This window comes from Callorhinus ursinus, unplaced genomic scaffold (genome assembly GCF_003265705.2).
Source record: "Callorhinus ursinus isolate GAN/ISIS: 27379988/994484 unplaced genomic scaffold, GSC_fseal_2.0 scaffold34, whole genome shotgun sequence".
NCBI classification, from domain to species: Eukaryota; Metazoa; Chordata; class Mammalia; order Carnivora; family Otariidae; genus Callorhinus; species Callorhinus ursinus.
This window is the reverse complement of record NW_027397096.1, coordinates 209,435-223,973: the sequence shown is the minus strand read 5'-3', so window position 1 is coordinate 223,973 and position 14,539 is coordinate 209,435. Positions and strand designations below refer to the sequence as shown.

Genomic DNA, 14,539 nt, shown 5'->3' with positions numbered 1-14,539 from the left:
TCGAAAGGAAAAAGAAATCCAAAAAAAAAAACCTCTTGTGATGGATACTTTTATGAAAACTGGGCTTCGGGAATGGCTGGATCAGGTGGGTCAGAAAATGTTAGACAGCCTGTTTGGCTCTGGTTTCTTCTGCATCCACTTCATTCACAGGCAACCCTCCTAACGTAGCCGCTGACATTGGAAACTCCAGGGATTAGTAAGCTGTTTCTTCCTGTGGAGCCAGCAAAGGGTCACGCGCTCACTCTGGACCAGCCAGGTTAATGTGCCCATCCCTGAAGCAATCACTGTGGCCTAGTGAATGGAATACATGGATTGGTCAGGCCTGTCCCATGGTACCCAACCGAGAGTTCAGGTTGGGTAGGTTGAGAGAAGGACAGCCCCACCTGAGTCACAAAAAACAACAGTGGTGTCAGAGTGCTTCCCAAGGGAAAAATCAAGGTTTTTCAACCAAGAGGGGCCTGGGTACTGAGCAGGCAGAAATCTGGTGACAGGCTTGGAGAGCCTCTGGCCCAGTCATCACCTCCTTTCCTGGAGTCTCCAGTACTCTTCATTTTGGATTTTGGGGGAATCAGTATCTATGGGGATCATTTGTGGCTGAGTCCCAGCTCTGCTTTCTTAGTAGCTATGTGACCCTGAATAGAAGCGTTAACCTCTCTGGGTCTTAGTTTACCCATCTAGCAGATGGTGAGAATATATATTTTTAAAAGATTTTATTTATTTATTTATTTATTTGAGAGACAGAGTGAGTGAGTGAGCAAGCGTGAGTGGAGGGTGGGGGGGGGGAGGGCAGAGGGAGCGGGAGAAGCAGGCTCTCCACTGAGTAGGGAGCTCGCCTCAGGGCTGGATCCCAGGACCCTGGGACCATGACCTGGGTCGAAGGCAGACGCTTAGCCGACTGAGCCACCCAGGCTGCTTAGGATGAGCAATGCCTGCCCTCAGAGCTGTTCCTGGACAGCTGGGGATGGTGACCTACACCAGGCCATGGACACCTCAGAATGGGTGGGGTGATTTCTCCACGGGGGACCATCTGAACCCTTCGCTTATTGTCCAAGCTCCATGTGAGGAGAGGAAGAAGGTGGAAATGCATGGGCTGGTGCAGTGATTCCAAAGTTGGAACTGGGAAAAGTGACATTAGGTGGTACACAGCATTGCCTGACACTGGTCACCAGAGAGAAAGCCATTCACTTTTCGGATCTCTTTTGGTGCTCCTCACAACCTCAAGGAGAAAATCTCAGTTAGGTGCTAATATGTCTTTAACAATCTCTGTAACATTTGCTGATCCTTCTTATTAATAGAGACAGTGGGTCTAGACTCAGGGCCTTGGGCAGGCAACAGCTAGCTGAAATGTAATAACCTTGTTTGATTTTCATCATATTTATTTTTGGGGGGGTGTCAAATGATCCTGTATTGAGATATTTTCCTTCGTAGTTCTTAACTAGCGGGGCATCCCACGGCACCGCTGTTGACCTCATCTGTGAGGTCAGGAGGGTGGTGACATCAACGTTGCAGCCCACAGACTGGGCAGTCCCTGGGGTCTCTTCAGTGGTTCCAGAGAGTTCTCTGGCTAAAGATGGGTGCCGCATCTGTCGGGCAATGTTGACAATCTCATCGAAAGTGATATTTCCACCGTGCTTCATGTTTTTCTACTTCTTTCTGTCTTTTGGTGGTTCTTTGAGGGCTTTGATTTGATAATCAGGGCAGAGGCAGAAGGTCCCACTTCAGTCTGGGCCTGTCTGTTCTGAACGGTCAGTTTCACTGTTATCCTCGGACCCTTCCAATCACTGGCTGCCTTGGCCATGTCATCACCAGCCTTTTTTGGAGACAGCCCCAGGGGGCCGATCTCTGGGGCCAGGGCAGACAGATGTGGCACCGACTTCCCCCCTGGTATGCTGGTATGCCACAGATATATGACTTTGATCTCCATTGGGCTTGAACTTAGACTTTATGGGGGAGGTGGCTGGTGTCGGATGAACCAGATTCGGGACCACCTAAGACAATTGCACCTTCCCTGCAGTTACGCTCTTATTTTTCTAAAAATACTTAGAAAAACTCCCTCTAGGCTTGGTAGGAAATACGGTATTTTGGAGCCCTCTCCTCCCTAGGGTTGTTTAAAGCTGGGGTGGCTTTCAGGCACTCCAAAAGAAATCTTGGAGTTGGAGTGGCTGCCTTGATGACTAAGAAGTCATCGTTTTAGCCACCCCATCTGAGTCTTTCCACCTGTGAGGGGAGGAGGGTAGTTTTCCAGCCCTGGGACCTCAGTGCTCGGCCTTACCCTACAGCCAGCCAAACCTGTTCTGTCAAGTCAAAAGCCTAAAGATCTGAAGACAAGGAAGCTCAGACTCCAGGACACAGGATCCTCCTGGAGGGGTACCCTTCCTTACTTCCTTCTTACTCCTTCTTTCCCCCCTGCTTCCCTCCTTCCTACCTTCCAGTAATGTTTACCGAGCGTTGGAGTGTGTCAGATGCCATTCTGGGTGCAGGGTGGGGTGGAGGGAAATGGTGGTGATGTCTGAGACGTCCATGGTGTCTGCCCCTGGGGGGTTTATATGCCAGTGGGACAGAAAGACCAGATAACAAGTGAACAGACAAATCAATCAAAACAAAACAAAACAAGCTAGGTGCCCCATAACTGAGGGGATGTTCTAGGTAAGTGCTCAGTGAAGGCCTCTCTGGGGAGGGGGCATTCTTTTGGGACCGAACAACAGCCAAGAAAGCAGCTCAGTTGATTTCCCCATTGGATCATTGGGTTACATTACACCGTCAATCCATTGTCCCACCTCTGTTTATTCTGGGGCATCCCACTGTGGGGCGGGGTGGGTTGCAACTGTCTCTGCTCCAGATCCCTGCTTTCCCAGCATGGTGAAGAGAGTGATTCTCATAACTGACATGGGGCCACGTGAAGGTCACGGCTGGCTTTGTCTGGAGACTATCTTAGGACACCCTTCCTGACCTGTCCCCTGCCGTGACAGATTTGATGGATGGTGTTCACACAAAGCTGGCTCCTGAGCCTGGCTCCCCATCACCTTGAAGCTGCTCTTATCTATTAAGAAGAAGGGTCGAATTGGGAGACTTTAATCCTTTAGTTATTAGCTGCAACCCATCATTTTGGACCCATGCAGTCCCTGATCCTGCCTTGTGACCGAGTGAAGGGGGCTGGGGCAGGGGAGAAAATGGATGGAAGCAAAGAGTTTGGAGCCTTGGGTAAAAGGAACACGGACCCTGCACAGCTCTGGGACTTGGGGGAGGTTAAGATGGTAGGAACTAAATGGGGTTTTTCCCTAAGGGTGGAGGGGAGTTGCTTACCAGAAGAGCTCAGGTTACAGCAGGAGTAACACAGGCAAGGCAGCTGGAAGGACTTTCCTAATGGAAAGTGCAGAAGGGCCCTGGAAAGCCTGTCTGGTAGAAAGCTTGCAAAGCTCAGACAGCTGCTCAGCAGGAGCCTCAGGGCTGGGCCCGGTGGGGCGCAGCTCAAAGCCCGGGGAGTCAGTGTCAACACGGAAGGTAAGCTTTGTGTTTGTCTTTGAGGCTAAGAGAACTTAATGTCAGAGTGGGAAAGAGCTATTAACACATCACAGAGTCCCAGTCCAGAGTCCGTTGTGAAGGAAACACCTTCCGGTGGAGCCGAAAAGCTTTGATTACCTCCACCCATAGGGGCAATTTTCTCTAGAAAAGAGTATCCATCCCCGAGAAGCAAGAGATTAGTTTAGACAACAGAAAACAAATTAAGATTTATCTGGAATCAGGTAGATCAGGGGCCCAAACCTGAGTTTTCTGGTTGACCAGGCTCAGGAGCTGACTACAGTGCACACAGCCATCCTCCTGGTGTTGACTCGGAGGTGAACTCAGTGCTCCTACCTGGTCTGGTGCCATCTAGCACCCTCTGCTTGCATCCCATCCCTGCCCCCGTGCACACATATGGCAAATATGTACAAGTCAGGAGCAGAAAGGGGAGCCTAGGAGAGATCCTAAAGTGAGGCTCACAGCACCCCTCAGTGCTTCCTCTCACTTTTGCCAAGCTCAGCTATTTGGTCTCCCAGTGAACAGTCCCTGAGCAAGGATTCAAAAGAGCGCAGTGAGAAAGGCCCCTGAAAGAGTACTTGTCAGGGCTGTCACATGCATCCTCATTTAAAATGTTTGACAGTATCCATCTTTTTACTTGGAAAACCAAAATGGAGTCCTTATAAATTTGTATATAGTAGAAAAATACAAAGACAACAATAAAAATCATCATTTACTTCCTGAGATAATCTGTTCACCTTTTCTTCCCACTACGAACATTCTCTTTTACTTCTGATTACGGAAAATGTCATGCACGTACACAGTAAATAGAATCGTGCACCCAACAATTATCAATGCTGTGCCCTTCCTGAGCCAGCTAGGCCTCCCCCAGCCCACTCCGCCACTCTCTTCTTACTGCCCTTACTATTAATTTTAGTGTTTTAGGGGTAAAATTTACATACATTGAAATGCACAGATCTTAATTGTACGTTTTGGACAAATGGATTCCACCACCCTATGTTGATATAGAACCTTTCTTTCTATCCAGAAACTCCCAGAGGCAAATACTGCCCTAGTTTTTGCATCTAAATTGTCTGTTTTAGAACTTCATATAAATGGAATCGTATTGTTTTTTTTTGTATCTAGCTTTTTTTACTCAGCATAATGTTTTAGAAAGTCATCCATGTTGTTGCATGTCTTGGTATTTTGTTCCTTTTTATTACCAAGTGGTATTCCATGGTATGGATATTCCACAGTTTGTTTATGGACTGTCCATTTTGTTTATTTTTTTTAATTTTTAAAGATTTTATTTATTTGACAGAGAGAGACACAGCGAGGGAGAGCGCACAAACAGGGGGAGAGGCAGAGGGAGAAGCAGGCTCCCACTGAGCAGGGAGCCCGATGTGGGGCTCGATCCCAGGACCCTGGGATCATGACCTGAGCCAAAGGCAGATGCTTAACCCACTGAGCCACCTAGGCATCCCAGGACTGTCCATTTTGCAGTTTATTTGTTTATTTTTAAGTAATCTCTACACCCAGTGTGGGACTCAGACTCACAATCCAGAGATCAAGAGTTGCCAGCCGGGCGTCCCTGGACTGTCCATTTTGAGTAAAGCTACTGTGAACGTTTTCATACAAGTCTTTGTGTGGACTGTGTGTGCTCATGGTGGTACTATTCCCTACATTTTACAGACGACAAAACTTGAGGCTCAGAAAGGTTAAATTTCTAGCCCAAGGCCACACAGATAGTAAAAGTTGGAGATGGGACTCTAACCTAGGTTTGTCTTTTAGTTTTTATTCCCTCCCTGTGGTAGCTTTGTGCCGCAGCTGTTTGGGGTCGCTAATTATAGGGACATATGGGTCCTCAGCTTAGCGGCCCGTTGGTAGCTGAGTTTTAGTGCAGCCCAACGGTTGGTATTGATCATAACATCTCCGAGTCACCAAGAAAAGGTTATGTTAAAGCTGCCTTTAAAAAGAACGAAAATGTGTAAGACTTTTAGAGAAATTTTCAGCCGAGGTTATTACACTAAAAGCAAGCCGGCAAACAAAAAGTTTTGCTACTCAGAGCTCTAGTTGTCTGGAAATCTCGGGCGTAATACGTCATTTCTCAAGGAAGCCAGAGACAGAAGGCGTGACTGGATGTATAAAATAGTATATAAATAATACATGTATAAGAAACCATTCTGTTCTTTGTAGATCCAAACAGAATAGGTTTTTGGAGCGTCTGCTGGTTCTTGCTTGGAAAGATGTTGCTAAGCAATGTTGCTAATATTATGGAAGGACAGCTTTCCTCCTCGCTTTTCCACTCAGCCCTGGGAAGCCCGGGAGTGGAAGTGCCTTCAGGGTAGACACAGCTGGTGAAGCTTGGTGATCTGTGACGTGGGGGCCAGGGGCCCCGGGGGTGAGAGGAGTGTGCTGCAGGCCACCCAGTCCTCAGCCTCCTCCACTCCTGAGTCTCTGGAGGGACCCCTGGGTGGCCTCCAAGCAAAATGTCACACACGGAAGAGTCCTTTTGAATATTTCTACTGTGGGAAAAATTAGAGTCATGCCACTTAGATTCATGGGTTCAAATTCCCTAAATGAGCCAAAAAGAAGTATTTCAAATACCTTCAGTAACCCAGAAATAAATCAAGAACTCCTTTCTTCCTCCTCCTACCCCCGTTTTTGTAATCTCCCCGAGCAGAAAATCAGCCAAGTCCTGATTGAGATCATGCACGGCAGGCTCTGGGTACCAAATGATGTGCAGCCCGAGGGCTGGATCCTTGCCCCTGAGTGGGATCTGTGGGTTTCCTCAGGCATGGTTTCCTTTCCCTGAAGCTCGAAAATGCCACACAAGTCACCAAGATCCGTTTCCAAAATCTGAGCCAGTTTCTAGGCAGATCTTCTGTTTAGTATGAAATGTGTGGCTCCAGGGAAAGTATGGCTGTGCCAGGGCTCCCCAGGCTTGTCTTTGCGGCTTCCCAGCCGGGCCTGAACATGACCTGTTGCTGTCACTGAAGGACCCTGTTGTGGGATGGGCTCTCTTGGGGGCTGCTGGTGGGCTCCGAGAGGGGACCTTAGGAGCTGGGAGGAGAGTCAATGTGTTGGCTGTTGACAAAGACCCCTCCTGCACCTCTCTTTTCAAAGTAGAAATGGTGGGGCACATGCGGGCCTCAGTCAAGCATCTGACTCTTGATTGCGGCTCAGGACTTGATCTGAGGGTCAGGAGTTCAAGCCCCATGTTGGGGGCTGGACATGGAACCTACTTAAAAACAAAACAAAATATAAATGGCTTCCACACCTCGAACCTTCCCAGCCTTTCTCTCCTCTCTCTTTCCCTCCGCGGCCCGCCCTCCCTCCCCCTCTCCCCTTTTCTCTTTTTCTCTTCTTCCTGTGCGGGTATCCCAGAGACGCTGCTGTAACGAGGTCCAGCAGGGGGCGCTGATGAACCTGCCACGAATGAATGACGTCCGGTTGCCCAAGGAGCACAGGTGTGAGTGCTCTGCGGCAGTGAGAGTGACAGAGGCTTCAGAGGCTCCGGGCTGCTGTACATACGCGGGTGCCCCAAAGGCATAAGAGAGTGGCGGTGCTGGCCTGAGCAGGTCCAAGGTGGTGCGATCCATAGGGCGGTCAGGGACGCTGTCCCCGGCAGAAGGGGAGGAGCAAGGCGTCGGAAAGAAGTCTGGTTTTCCTAAAAGGCCCCGCCCTCCTGGCTCCAAAGACCCTCTTTGCTGCTCATCTACTCCCAATCCTAGCCAAGCCTCATTTTGCAGAGGCATGGAGGCACCCGAGCTGGAGGTGGGGAGGGGACGGAAGGGAAGGGGAGGGGACGGGAGGGGAGGGAGCCCTTGCCCCCATCTCACTCTGAAACCTGGGCGCTGGCAGCGGGGCTGAGTCCCAGTTTCGCACGGATGTGTCTCCTGGAGCGGGTTCCCAGGCACAGAAGGCCCTTTTCTTTAGGACCAAGCATGCGTGTCTGTCTGTCTCACCCCACTGGCCCCTTAGGAATGGGCTGTGCAGCTGTCTGCCCTCTGTTCATGATTAACTTCCCTGTCGTGCCCTCCCCCCACTCTATCCAGGCCCCCTCAGCCTTTGGGTTTCCCCCAACTGGGGCAGAGACCCAGGTTGGCAGCTGCCTGGCACTTTGTTCTCAGGGACTGCAGGCTTGGGGGTGGGGTGGGGGTGGGCTGGAACAGACCTTTGAGGTCCGGTGAGCTGCTGGCGGTGCAGATCGGGAGACCCCTTTTCTGCAGTCCTCCTTGACCTCCCTTGCTCTGGTCTGGATGTGTCCAGCCTTCTCTGTTGGGTCACGAATGTGAGAAGTGTTCCCTTTCGATTCTCTTTCAAACTTTGTGATTTCTTTAAGGACCATGTCTTTGGTGCAAGTGTGTGGCTAACACCTCACACTTGCCTATTTTTCTCTTTTAACGAAGTTGTTTTAAGCTCAAAGCCTTTGTCAGGCAATAGTATTGAGCTAGAGTTTAATAAGTTTGTATTTGTTTTCATAGTTTGAATGACAAGCGATAAAAGATTTTCATTTAGGGTGGTGATGTTTTCTTTTTAAAGTAAGTAAAAGAGTGAGTTGATTTAATTAAGGGAAAATAATAAATAAATGACAGGGTATGTTGAGCCAAAAAATGGTGAAGGGGGTATGAATGGCCTAATTTTGGGGAATGGTGGCCGGGTCACACTGCACAAGGTAGCCTGGAATGGGATTGATTCCGTGGTTTCAGGTGTGTTAGCACTGTTTGTTTTGGGCAAAGGTGGTCTTTCCATTTCTCACTTATCCCAGTCTCTCTGCACAAAGTATTTAATAAAAGTTGGTGGAATGGGGAGGTCTAGCATAGATGGCCATTGTATTCTCTGCGTTAAGCCGGGGAGATGGGGGGGTGCCCCTACCCCACCAGCACCTGGCGCCCCATTGTGGCACACACCCCATGACAATCCTTCCCTTTCTCCTGCATACTCCACGCAAGCTTCATTTTCACTTCAGATGGTCACTGGCCAGCTTGTTATGCTTTGGTGTTTTGGTGTGGGGTATGGGCAGAAGGAAGGGCTTCCTCACCCCCAGCAAACTTCTACCTCTAGGGCCTCAGGAATCAGATCAGGTTTTGGTCTTTTAGGGACAACCTTGTGTTTTCAGCCATGTTGGGGCTGGAAACATTGTGGTCGTAGAGGAACTGAGAGTGCCTGGAACCCTAAAACAAGAAGGATAACCTGCTTGGTGGAAAGATTTTTTGCCTTCATTCCCGTGCGCTGTTGCCCACTGATGCACTTGACCTGAAATACCTCCCAGGCGGTGGGGGTTGGGCTGGAGCCACCCATATTCACTCCTCTGGGAAGCGGTCAGGCCTTGCACTGAGATGCAGCTTTCTTCTGTGTGTGGGTGGATAGAATACACCCCATGCTGGGCTAGACCTACGGCCAGTGCCCCCATCACCCTCTGTGTCCTCTAGCTGAATAGTCCAGTTCTGTGTTCTGCCAAAGGCAAAAGCCCTGGGCTGCTTGTGCCCTGCCCTCCTCCCCACTGAGGACACTCCTTTCCCCATTCTTTTTCCAGACTGATTCTCAGGTCCCTACTGCTGTACTCCTTGCAGCAGGCCTAGCCACAATCCCAGGGGTGGGGCCTGGGTCACTCACTCTCTGGCTATAAATAGATGTCCATGGCTATCTCTGTGATCCCCCGCTACCCAAGCGGGCCCAGGATGGCCTGGGCCATTGCTAATGGATGCTTCATAAATAAACCAGACACATTTTGGCACCACCCTGGGGTTCTCTCCTCTCCACCCCAACTCCAGTGCCTGCTAGAAACTGTGCCCCCTGGAGAGGCAGGGTTGAGGCCTCAGGCCCTGGAATTCATTTCCAGCCCTGTCTCTCTCTGGCAGGTCCCCTCCCCTGCCTGATTCTCTGTGCTTGCATGAACACCAGACTATAGTAAAAACAAAAACAAAACAACAAAACCCACAACAAAGCAAATTTCCTCAGGGACCCTTATGGCCCCAAAGGGCTGTTTTGGAAGATGGACTAATTGGCTTATTTTAATTCCCTCCAGCCCTCTGCCCAAGTCCCGTCTCTGGGGGAGGAAGAAGCAAAGCCAGTGTGGACGTGGGGGTGGGGGGTGGTGGTGGTGGTGATGATGATGATGGTGGTGAGAAGGGGCTAGGCTTCCTGGCAGCAGATGGAAGTGAGGGAGTGGGGCTGCCCATATCAGGGACTCAGCCGCGGCCCTTTCCCTACGAGCTGGCCAGTGATCTTATGTCTTTCGGTTCTGAAGTGAAGATGAAGCTTGCCGTGGGGTATGCAGGAGAAAGTCCGCAGCAATCGGGCGCTAGGTGCTGGTGGGGTGGGGGCGCCCCTTCGTCTCCCTGGCAACCCGGGACGCCAGGCAGAGGTGTAGCCTCAGTGAAATTGATCATTGACCCCGAGTTGTGTCAAACTTCCAGGGCAGGGGAAACAAGGGTTAACCGGGGACTGACCCCAGCCCAGGTAGGCGCCGATGCTGGAGTAGCCCCCTCCAGCCTCGCAGGACCGCCCCTCCCCGGACTTGGGGAAAGGTAGGAGGTAGCAACCCACTGAGTCAAAACGCCAGGGAGCCTCAGGCCGGGGAGGGCGGGCGCTGGGCGCGGGGTGCCCTCTCTAACTGCCTGGCCCTGGGCCGGGAGAGATCCCGCGGCGGTGCCGGTGTACGCGGGCAGTTTCGCACAGATTGAGGACGCGCGTTTCGTCTCGGTGCATGTTTTTTCTCCCTGTGTTTTAAAGACAGTGACAGCATTGGAGAAGTATCCCGGCGGGCCGGGCTAGGAGAGCGCGTCAGCCGCCTTTGCCTGGGGAGGGAGCCCGGGGCCCCGCCAGCGGAGGCGGGGGCGGAGGAGCGCAGAGGAGGGGACGGAGAGGGAGAGGCGAGAGAAGGGGGGCGGTGGCGGCTGCCCGCCCGGAGGGGAAGGGAGGGAGCCCGGGAGCCGAGCAGAGGGCGAACGCGGCGCCGAGCCCCCCGGGGCGCTGAGCGCCAGCGGGCCGCCTGAAACGCCCGCAGCCGGGGTGCACGGGCCGGGGCACGGGAGGCGGGGCCGGGGCGGGGTCCCGGCGCGGGCGGCGCGTCGGAGCCCGAGCCCCGGAGCCGCCCGTCCGGGCCGCACCCGGAGCGAGCCTTGGAAATGCCTGCGCTGGGGGAGCGGGCGCCGGCCGCCCGGCGGGCTCCGAGGAGACGCTGAAGGTCGCCGGGAAGTGAGCGCCCGGTCACCTGACCCCCGGGGCGCACCTAGGCGGGGCGGGGCCCATGAGAGGCGGGCGGCCGGGGGCCGGGGCGCAGGGGCTGGGAGCGGGCGGCGCGGAGCGCGCGGAGCCGGGCCGACGGGGGCGCGCTGCGGGCGGGCGAGGGCGCGGCCGGGCACCGCCGGCGGCCTCGCCATGTCCCAGCCCGCGGGGAGGATGCATTGCCGAAAGGCAGGGATCCGCGCCGCGGTGGTGCTCATCGGACTCCTGCACAAATCCCGAAAACAGAATAAAGAGAAAAGGTAAAGCTTGGCAGTGCCGCCTCCCCCTTCCCTCCACTCTCATGCTAAATCCCCGCTTTCTTTGGATAGACTTTTCCAAAAGGGCCTTTGGCCCCGAGTTGGTTGGGAAAAACCTCCGCTCCACGCGTCGGGGGAGCGACTCAGGAGCATCGCCCGGGACACCGGCTGTTGGGAGAAAGCCGAGGCAGGACTTTGGCTGGGTCGGAGGGTGACTGGGAGGGCCCTTCGGGATCCATCAGCAACAGAGGGGCACTAAGTGTTTCGTCCCCATACCCATTTGCCCATTTCGTTCCCATTTGCCCATCGCAGCGCCCTTCCTGAAAACTACAGCACGGGTAGCATTGATCCAACCCGGCTGACAGCCCCTGGCTCAGCCCTAGTGGCCCAAAGCGCTGGAGATGCTATTTGCTTCTCTGCAACTTGGCTGAGCCCGCGAGGTGCCCGCCAGGCCGGGATCGGCTTGCCTTGCGCACAGTGTTGGCAGGCAAGGAGCAAGTTTGGAGGTGGCTTGACAGCCCCCTCCCCCCTTCTTTGGATTTTTTTTTTCTCTTTGCATCTTCACCTTTCTTGGGTTTACTCTACTAATTGTCTGCTCCTGGATGTTGGAATTCGTTCTCTCCAGCTATTTCAGAGATACCCTGGATGACCTGTGGGGTAAAGAGGTGGGGGTTTGGGGGTGGCAAAGGAGCTTCTGGGGCAGCTTCCTGGGCTCCAGTCCCTTGCTGCAGGCTTGATGTCTGCAAGACCCAAGGGAGCTGCTCACCCAGGCTGGCACACACTCCTCTGCCAGGGTTCCTGAGCCCAAGGCTGCCTAGCAACTGGGGTTCATCAGAGCCAACTGTCCACAGAGATATTGCAAGGATTTGGGGTGACTCCAGGGGCTCTGCTGGATCCTGATTTCCAGAGGAGTTTGGAGTGGTTAGTGCTGTGCTCTGCATTAGACAAGGGCTAAGACAAGGGCAGTGGAGCCAGAGATACCTGGGTGGTGATAGGTGACCCCTGGGCTTGCCCAGAAGCTGGGTGTGCCTGATGGGGGGTGGAGTGGTGGACAGTGGATTAGAGCACTTTGTGAAGCTGGCATGGGTTCTGTGGTGTGGCTGTCCCCCATCCCTCTTGTCCCCCTTCCTATGATGCAGTCTGATTCGATGTTTCCCATAGCTAAGGTGACTAGCCAGTGAAATGACTTCAGGTGGTTAAGCATGAAATAACATTGAGTCACCTAGTGAGACGGTTCTTCCCTTTTCAGTTCTCTACTAATGCATGTGATTTCTTCAAGGGGAAAGTTTCAGGTTGGTGCTAGTCTGGCTTTAACACCTTTTTTACACTTGCTAATCTCTCTTTCATAACAAAGAGAAAACAGACCTCTGGGTCTGGGCCTTTAAGTGGGGAACAGTGCCTGCCTACAATTTAGGTTGTATTTGTGCTATTTATTTTTAGGATTCTCTCCTAGTTAGGGTCAGTGGTACTGATTTTCCTCTTTGTGCTGGTGATATAAAACCTCACTTTAAATTAAACGTATTAAGTCACAAGAATGAGTCCATTTAATAGAAATAGTAATAGTACAGATGGTATAGAATGTGGCAGAAAACCTGCAAGTGATGTCGGGAATGGCTGATGCTGGGGACAAACCTGTCTAGCAGTAAAAGCTACCAGCAGGACTCTGGAGCCCAGTGCTCCAGGTCTGGGCCCCATTTGTCCCTAGACTTTGATTCTCTTTCATTCCCTGTCCTTCAGCATTTTATCTGTAGGGGGGGGGGGGGATGACTAAGCCAAACCTCTAAAGTCAGAGGGATAGGGGATGGCTGTTCTGAGACAACCAGCGCCTGTTTTGAGGAATGAGGAGGATGATGTGCTTGATAGACAGGCAGCTGCCTCAGACCAGTTCCTGTTTCTGAGAATAGAGTGTATGGTGGGGTGGAAGGTTCCTGCACAGTCCTGGCTTATCCGTTGACTATGACATGGTAGTATCAATGTAATCTCCCTGAGCCTGTTTCTGTGTCCATACAAAAGGCCGAAGTGAGATATTGTGGGTGAAGATGCATCTGAGAGGTGTGAAGTGCCACATGAGGGTGAAGGGATTTGGACAGAACTGTTCCCATTCGCCTCTCTATGGGCTTGTGCTCCTGGAAAGCAGGGTAAGATGTCTGGTGTTGACAGCCCGCCCAGGAGGCAACCAGGTGCAGTGAGGCACAGGGAAGGACTGGGCAGGGGACAGGGCAGGAAGGGGAAGATGCCCATGGCTCATGGCATCTTGTCCTTCCTCCTGGATGCACTATGCCCTTCCCTGCAATGCAGCCGACATTGAGGCCCTCCCAGCCCCTGCCTTCGTCCTATTCTGCTGTTGCTTTTGTTATCCTGATTGCTTTGGCCACAGACTTAACTTACCCAAGGAGAGAGAGGGATTGATCTCATGTTGGTGCTAAATGACCTTTGCTTTTCTTGCTGTAATCTGGAGTTTCTTTGTCTTTAAGCGTCTGAAATGCAGTGCTCACTATTGACCCTTGCCCTGTGGGCACCAGCCATAGGGGTCGGGGGTGGGGTGGATGGGTGGGGGTGGTGGGCTGGAGCAGGCTGCAGCTCCCAGCCTCTCTAATGTGCTCCCCAGAATCCAGGCTGGGTGTTCAGTGTGTTAAGTCTCTGCTTCCTCCCCACCCTCATCATGGCCAACTCAGACCCCTTCTTCATCCTTCCTAGAAGGCCTGAGCCATCCATCGATCTTCCCAGCACCTTTCTTTAATTGACAGGCTTATGCAGATAACACTCCTGGCTGTTGGCCTTAAGGGATGAAGTGGTCCGGTGTGGCTTCGCAGTGGATGGCCCCAGGGTCCTTGTCATCTTCCTGCCCTCCCCGGGCTCCTTAGAAGTATATTGCATATTGGGGGAGGCAGGTGTGCCAGGGAGGCTGGTAATGACACAGGTATCTCAAACGGGCCCAGAACCAGAAGACTGCAGGTCACTGCTGGTAGGTCCTGAGAACTCTGCTGAAAGCTCCAGCCACAGTTTGCCTCCCGGAGAAGCGGCTGTGGTGCTCGTCAGCGTTTACTTGACGACTCTGTGTGGGAGTTGTGGGATGACCCGGAGGTTCTGCCTCTTCCTGACCATCTTCCAGTGACTCCACCACCTGGGTTCCTGCAAAAACAATGGTGTGTTTGCAAGGGGGGGTTGATTGGAGCATGGTTCCAAGGAGGCACCTGAATGAAGCCTTCCTTGCAGATGGCATTTTGGAGACCACTGTAGTGGGAAGCTCCTTTCAAGTGCTTTGATTTTCAGACCCTGCTTTCTTGTAGTTGTGGCAGATTGGGGCAAGATCCTGAGCACCACCTTGGTCATGGTAGAAGTGGACGGGTGGGGGGGGGGGCATGCTTTCCTCTGAGGTGGAAAACAGGTACTTCTGGTAGGAAGGGTTAAGGCAGAGAAACAATCAAAATATGTATGTTCCAAATGGTGTGGATGAAGTTGTGTGGCCTTGAGAGTGACAATCTGAACTGGAGGGAGGTCGGTTAGCATAACTGAAAAGACATCTACTTCTTACAGGGGGTAGTTATTTT

The 14,539-nt window shown here is 52.5% G+C and overlaps 1 protein-coding gene across 1 annotated transcript in view; it reads left to right on the top strand.

Annotated features, from left to right (window-relative positions):
• LOC112808301 (rap1 GTPase-activating protein 2-like) overlaps positions 1-14,539 on the top strand; it is a 129,216-nt gene that overhangs the window by 29,745 nt on the left and 84,932 nt on the right. The gene's annotated exons all lie outside the window — the stretch shown is intronic.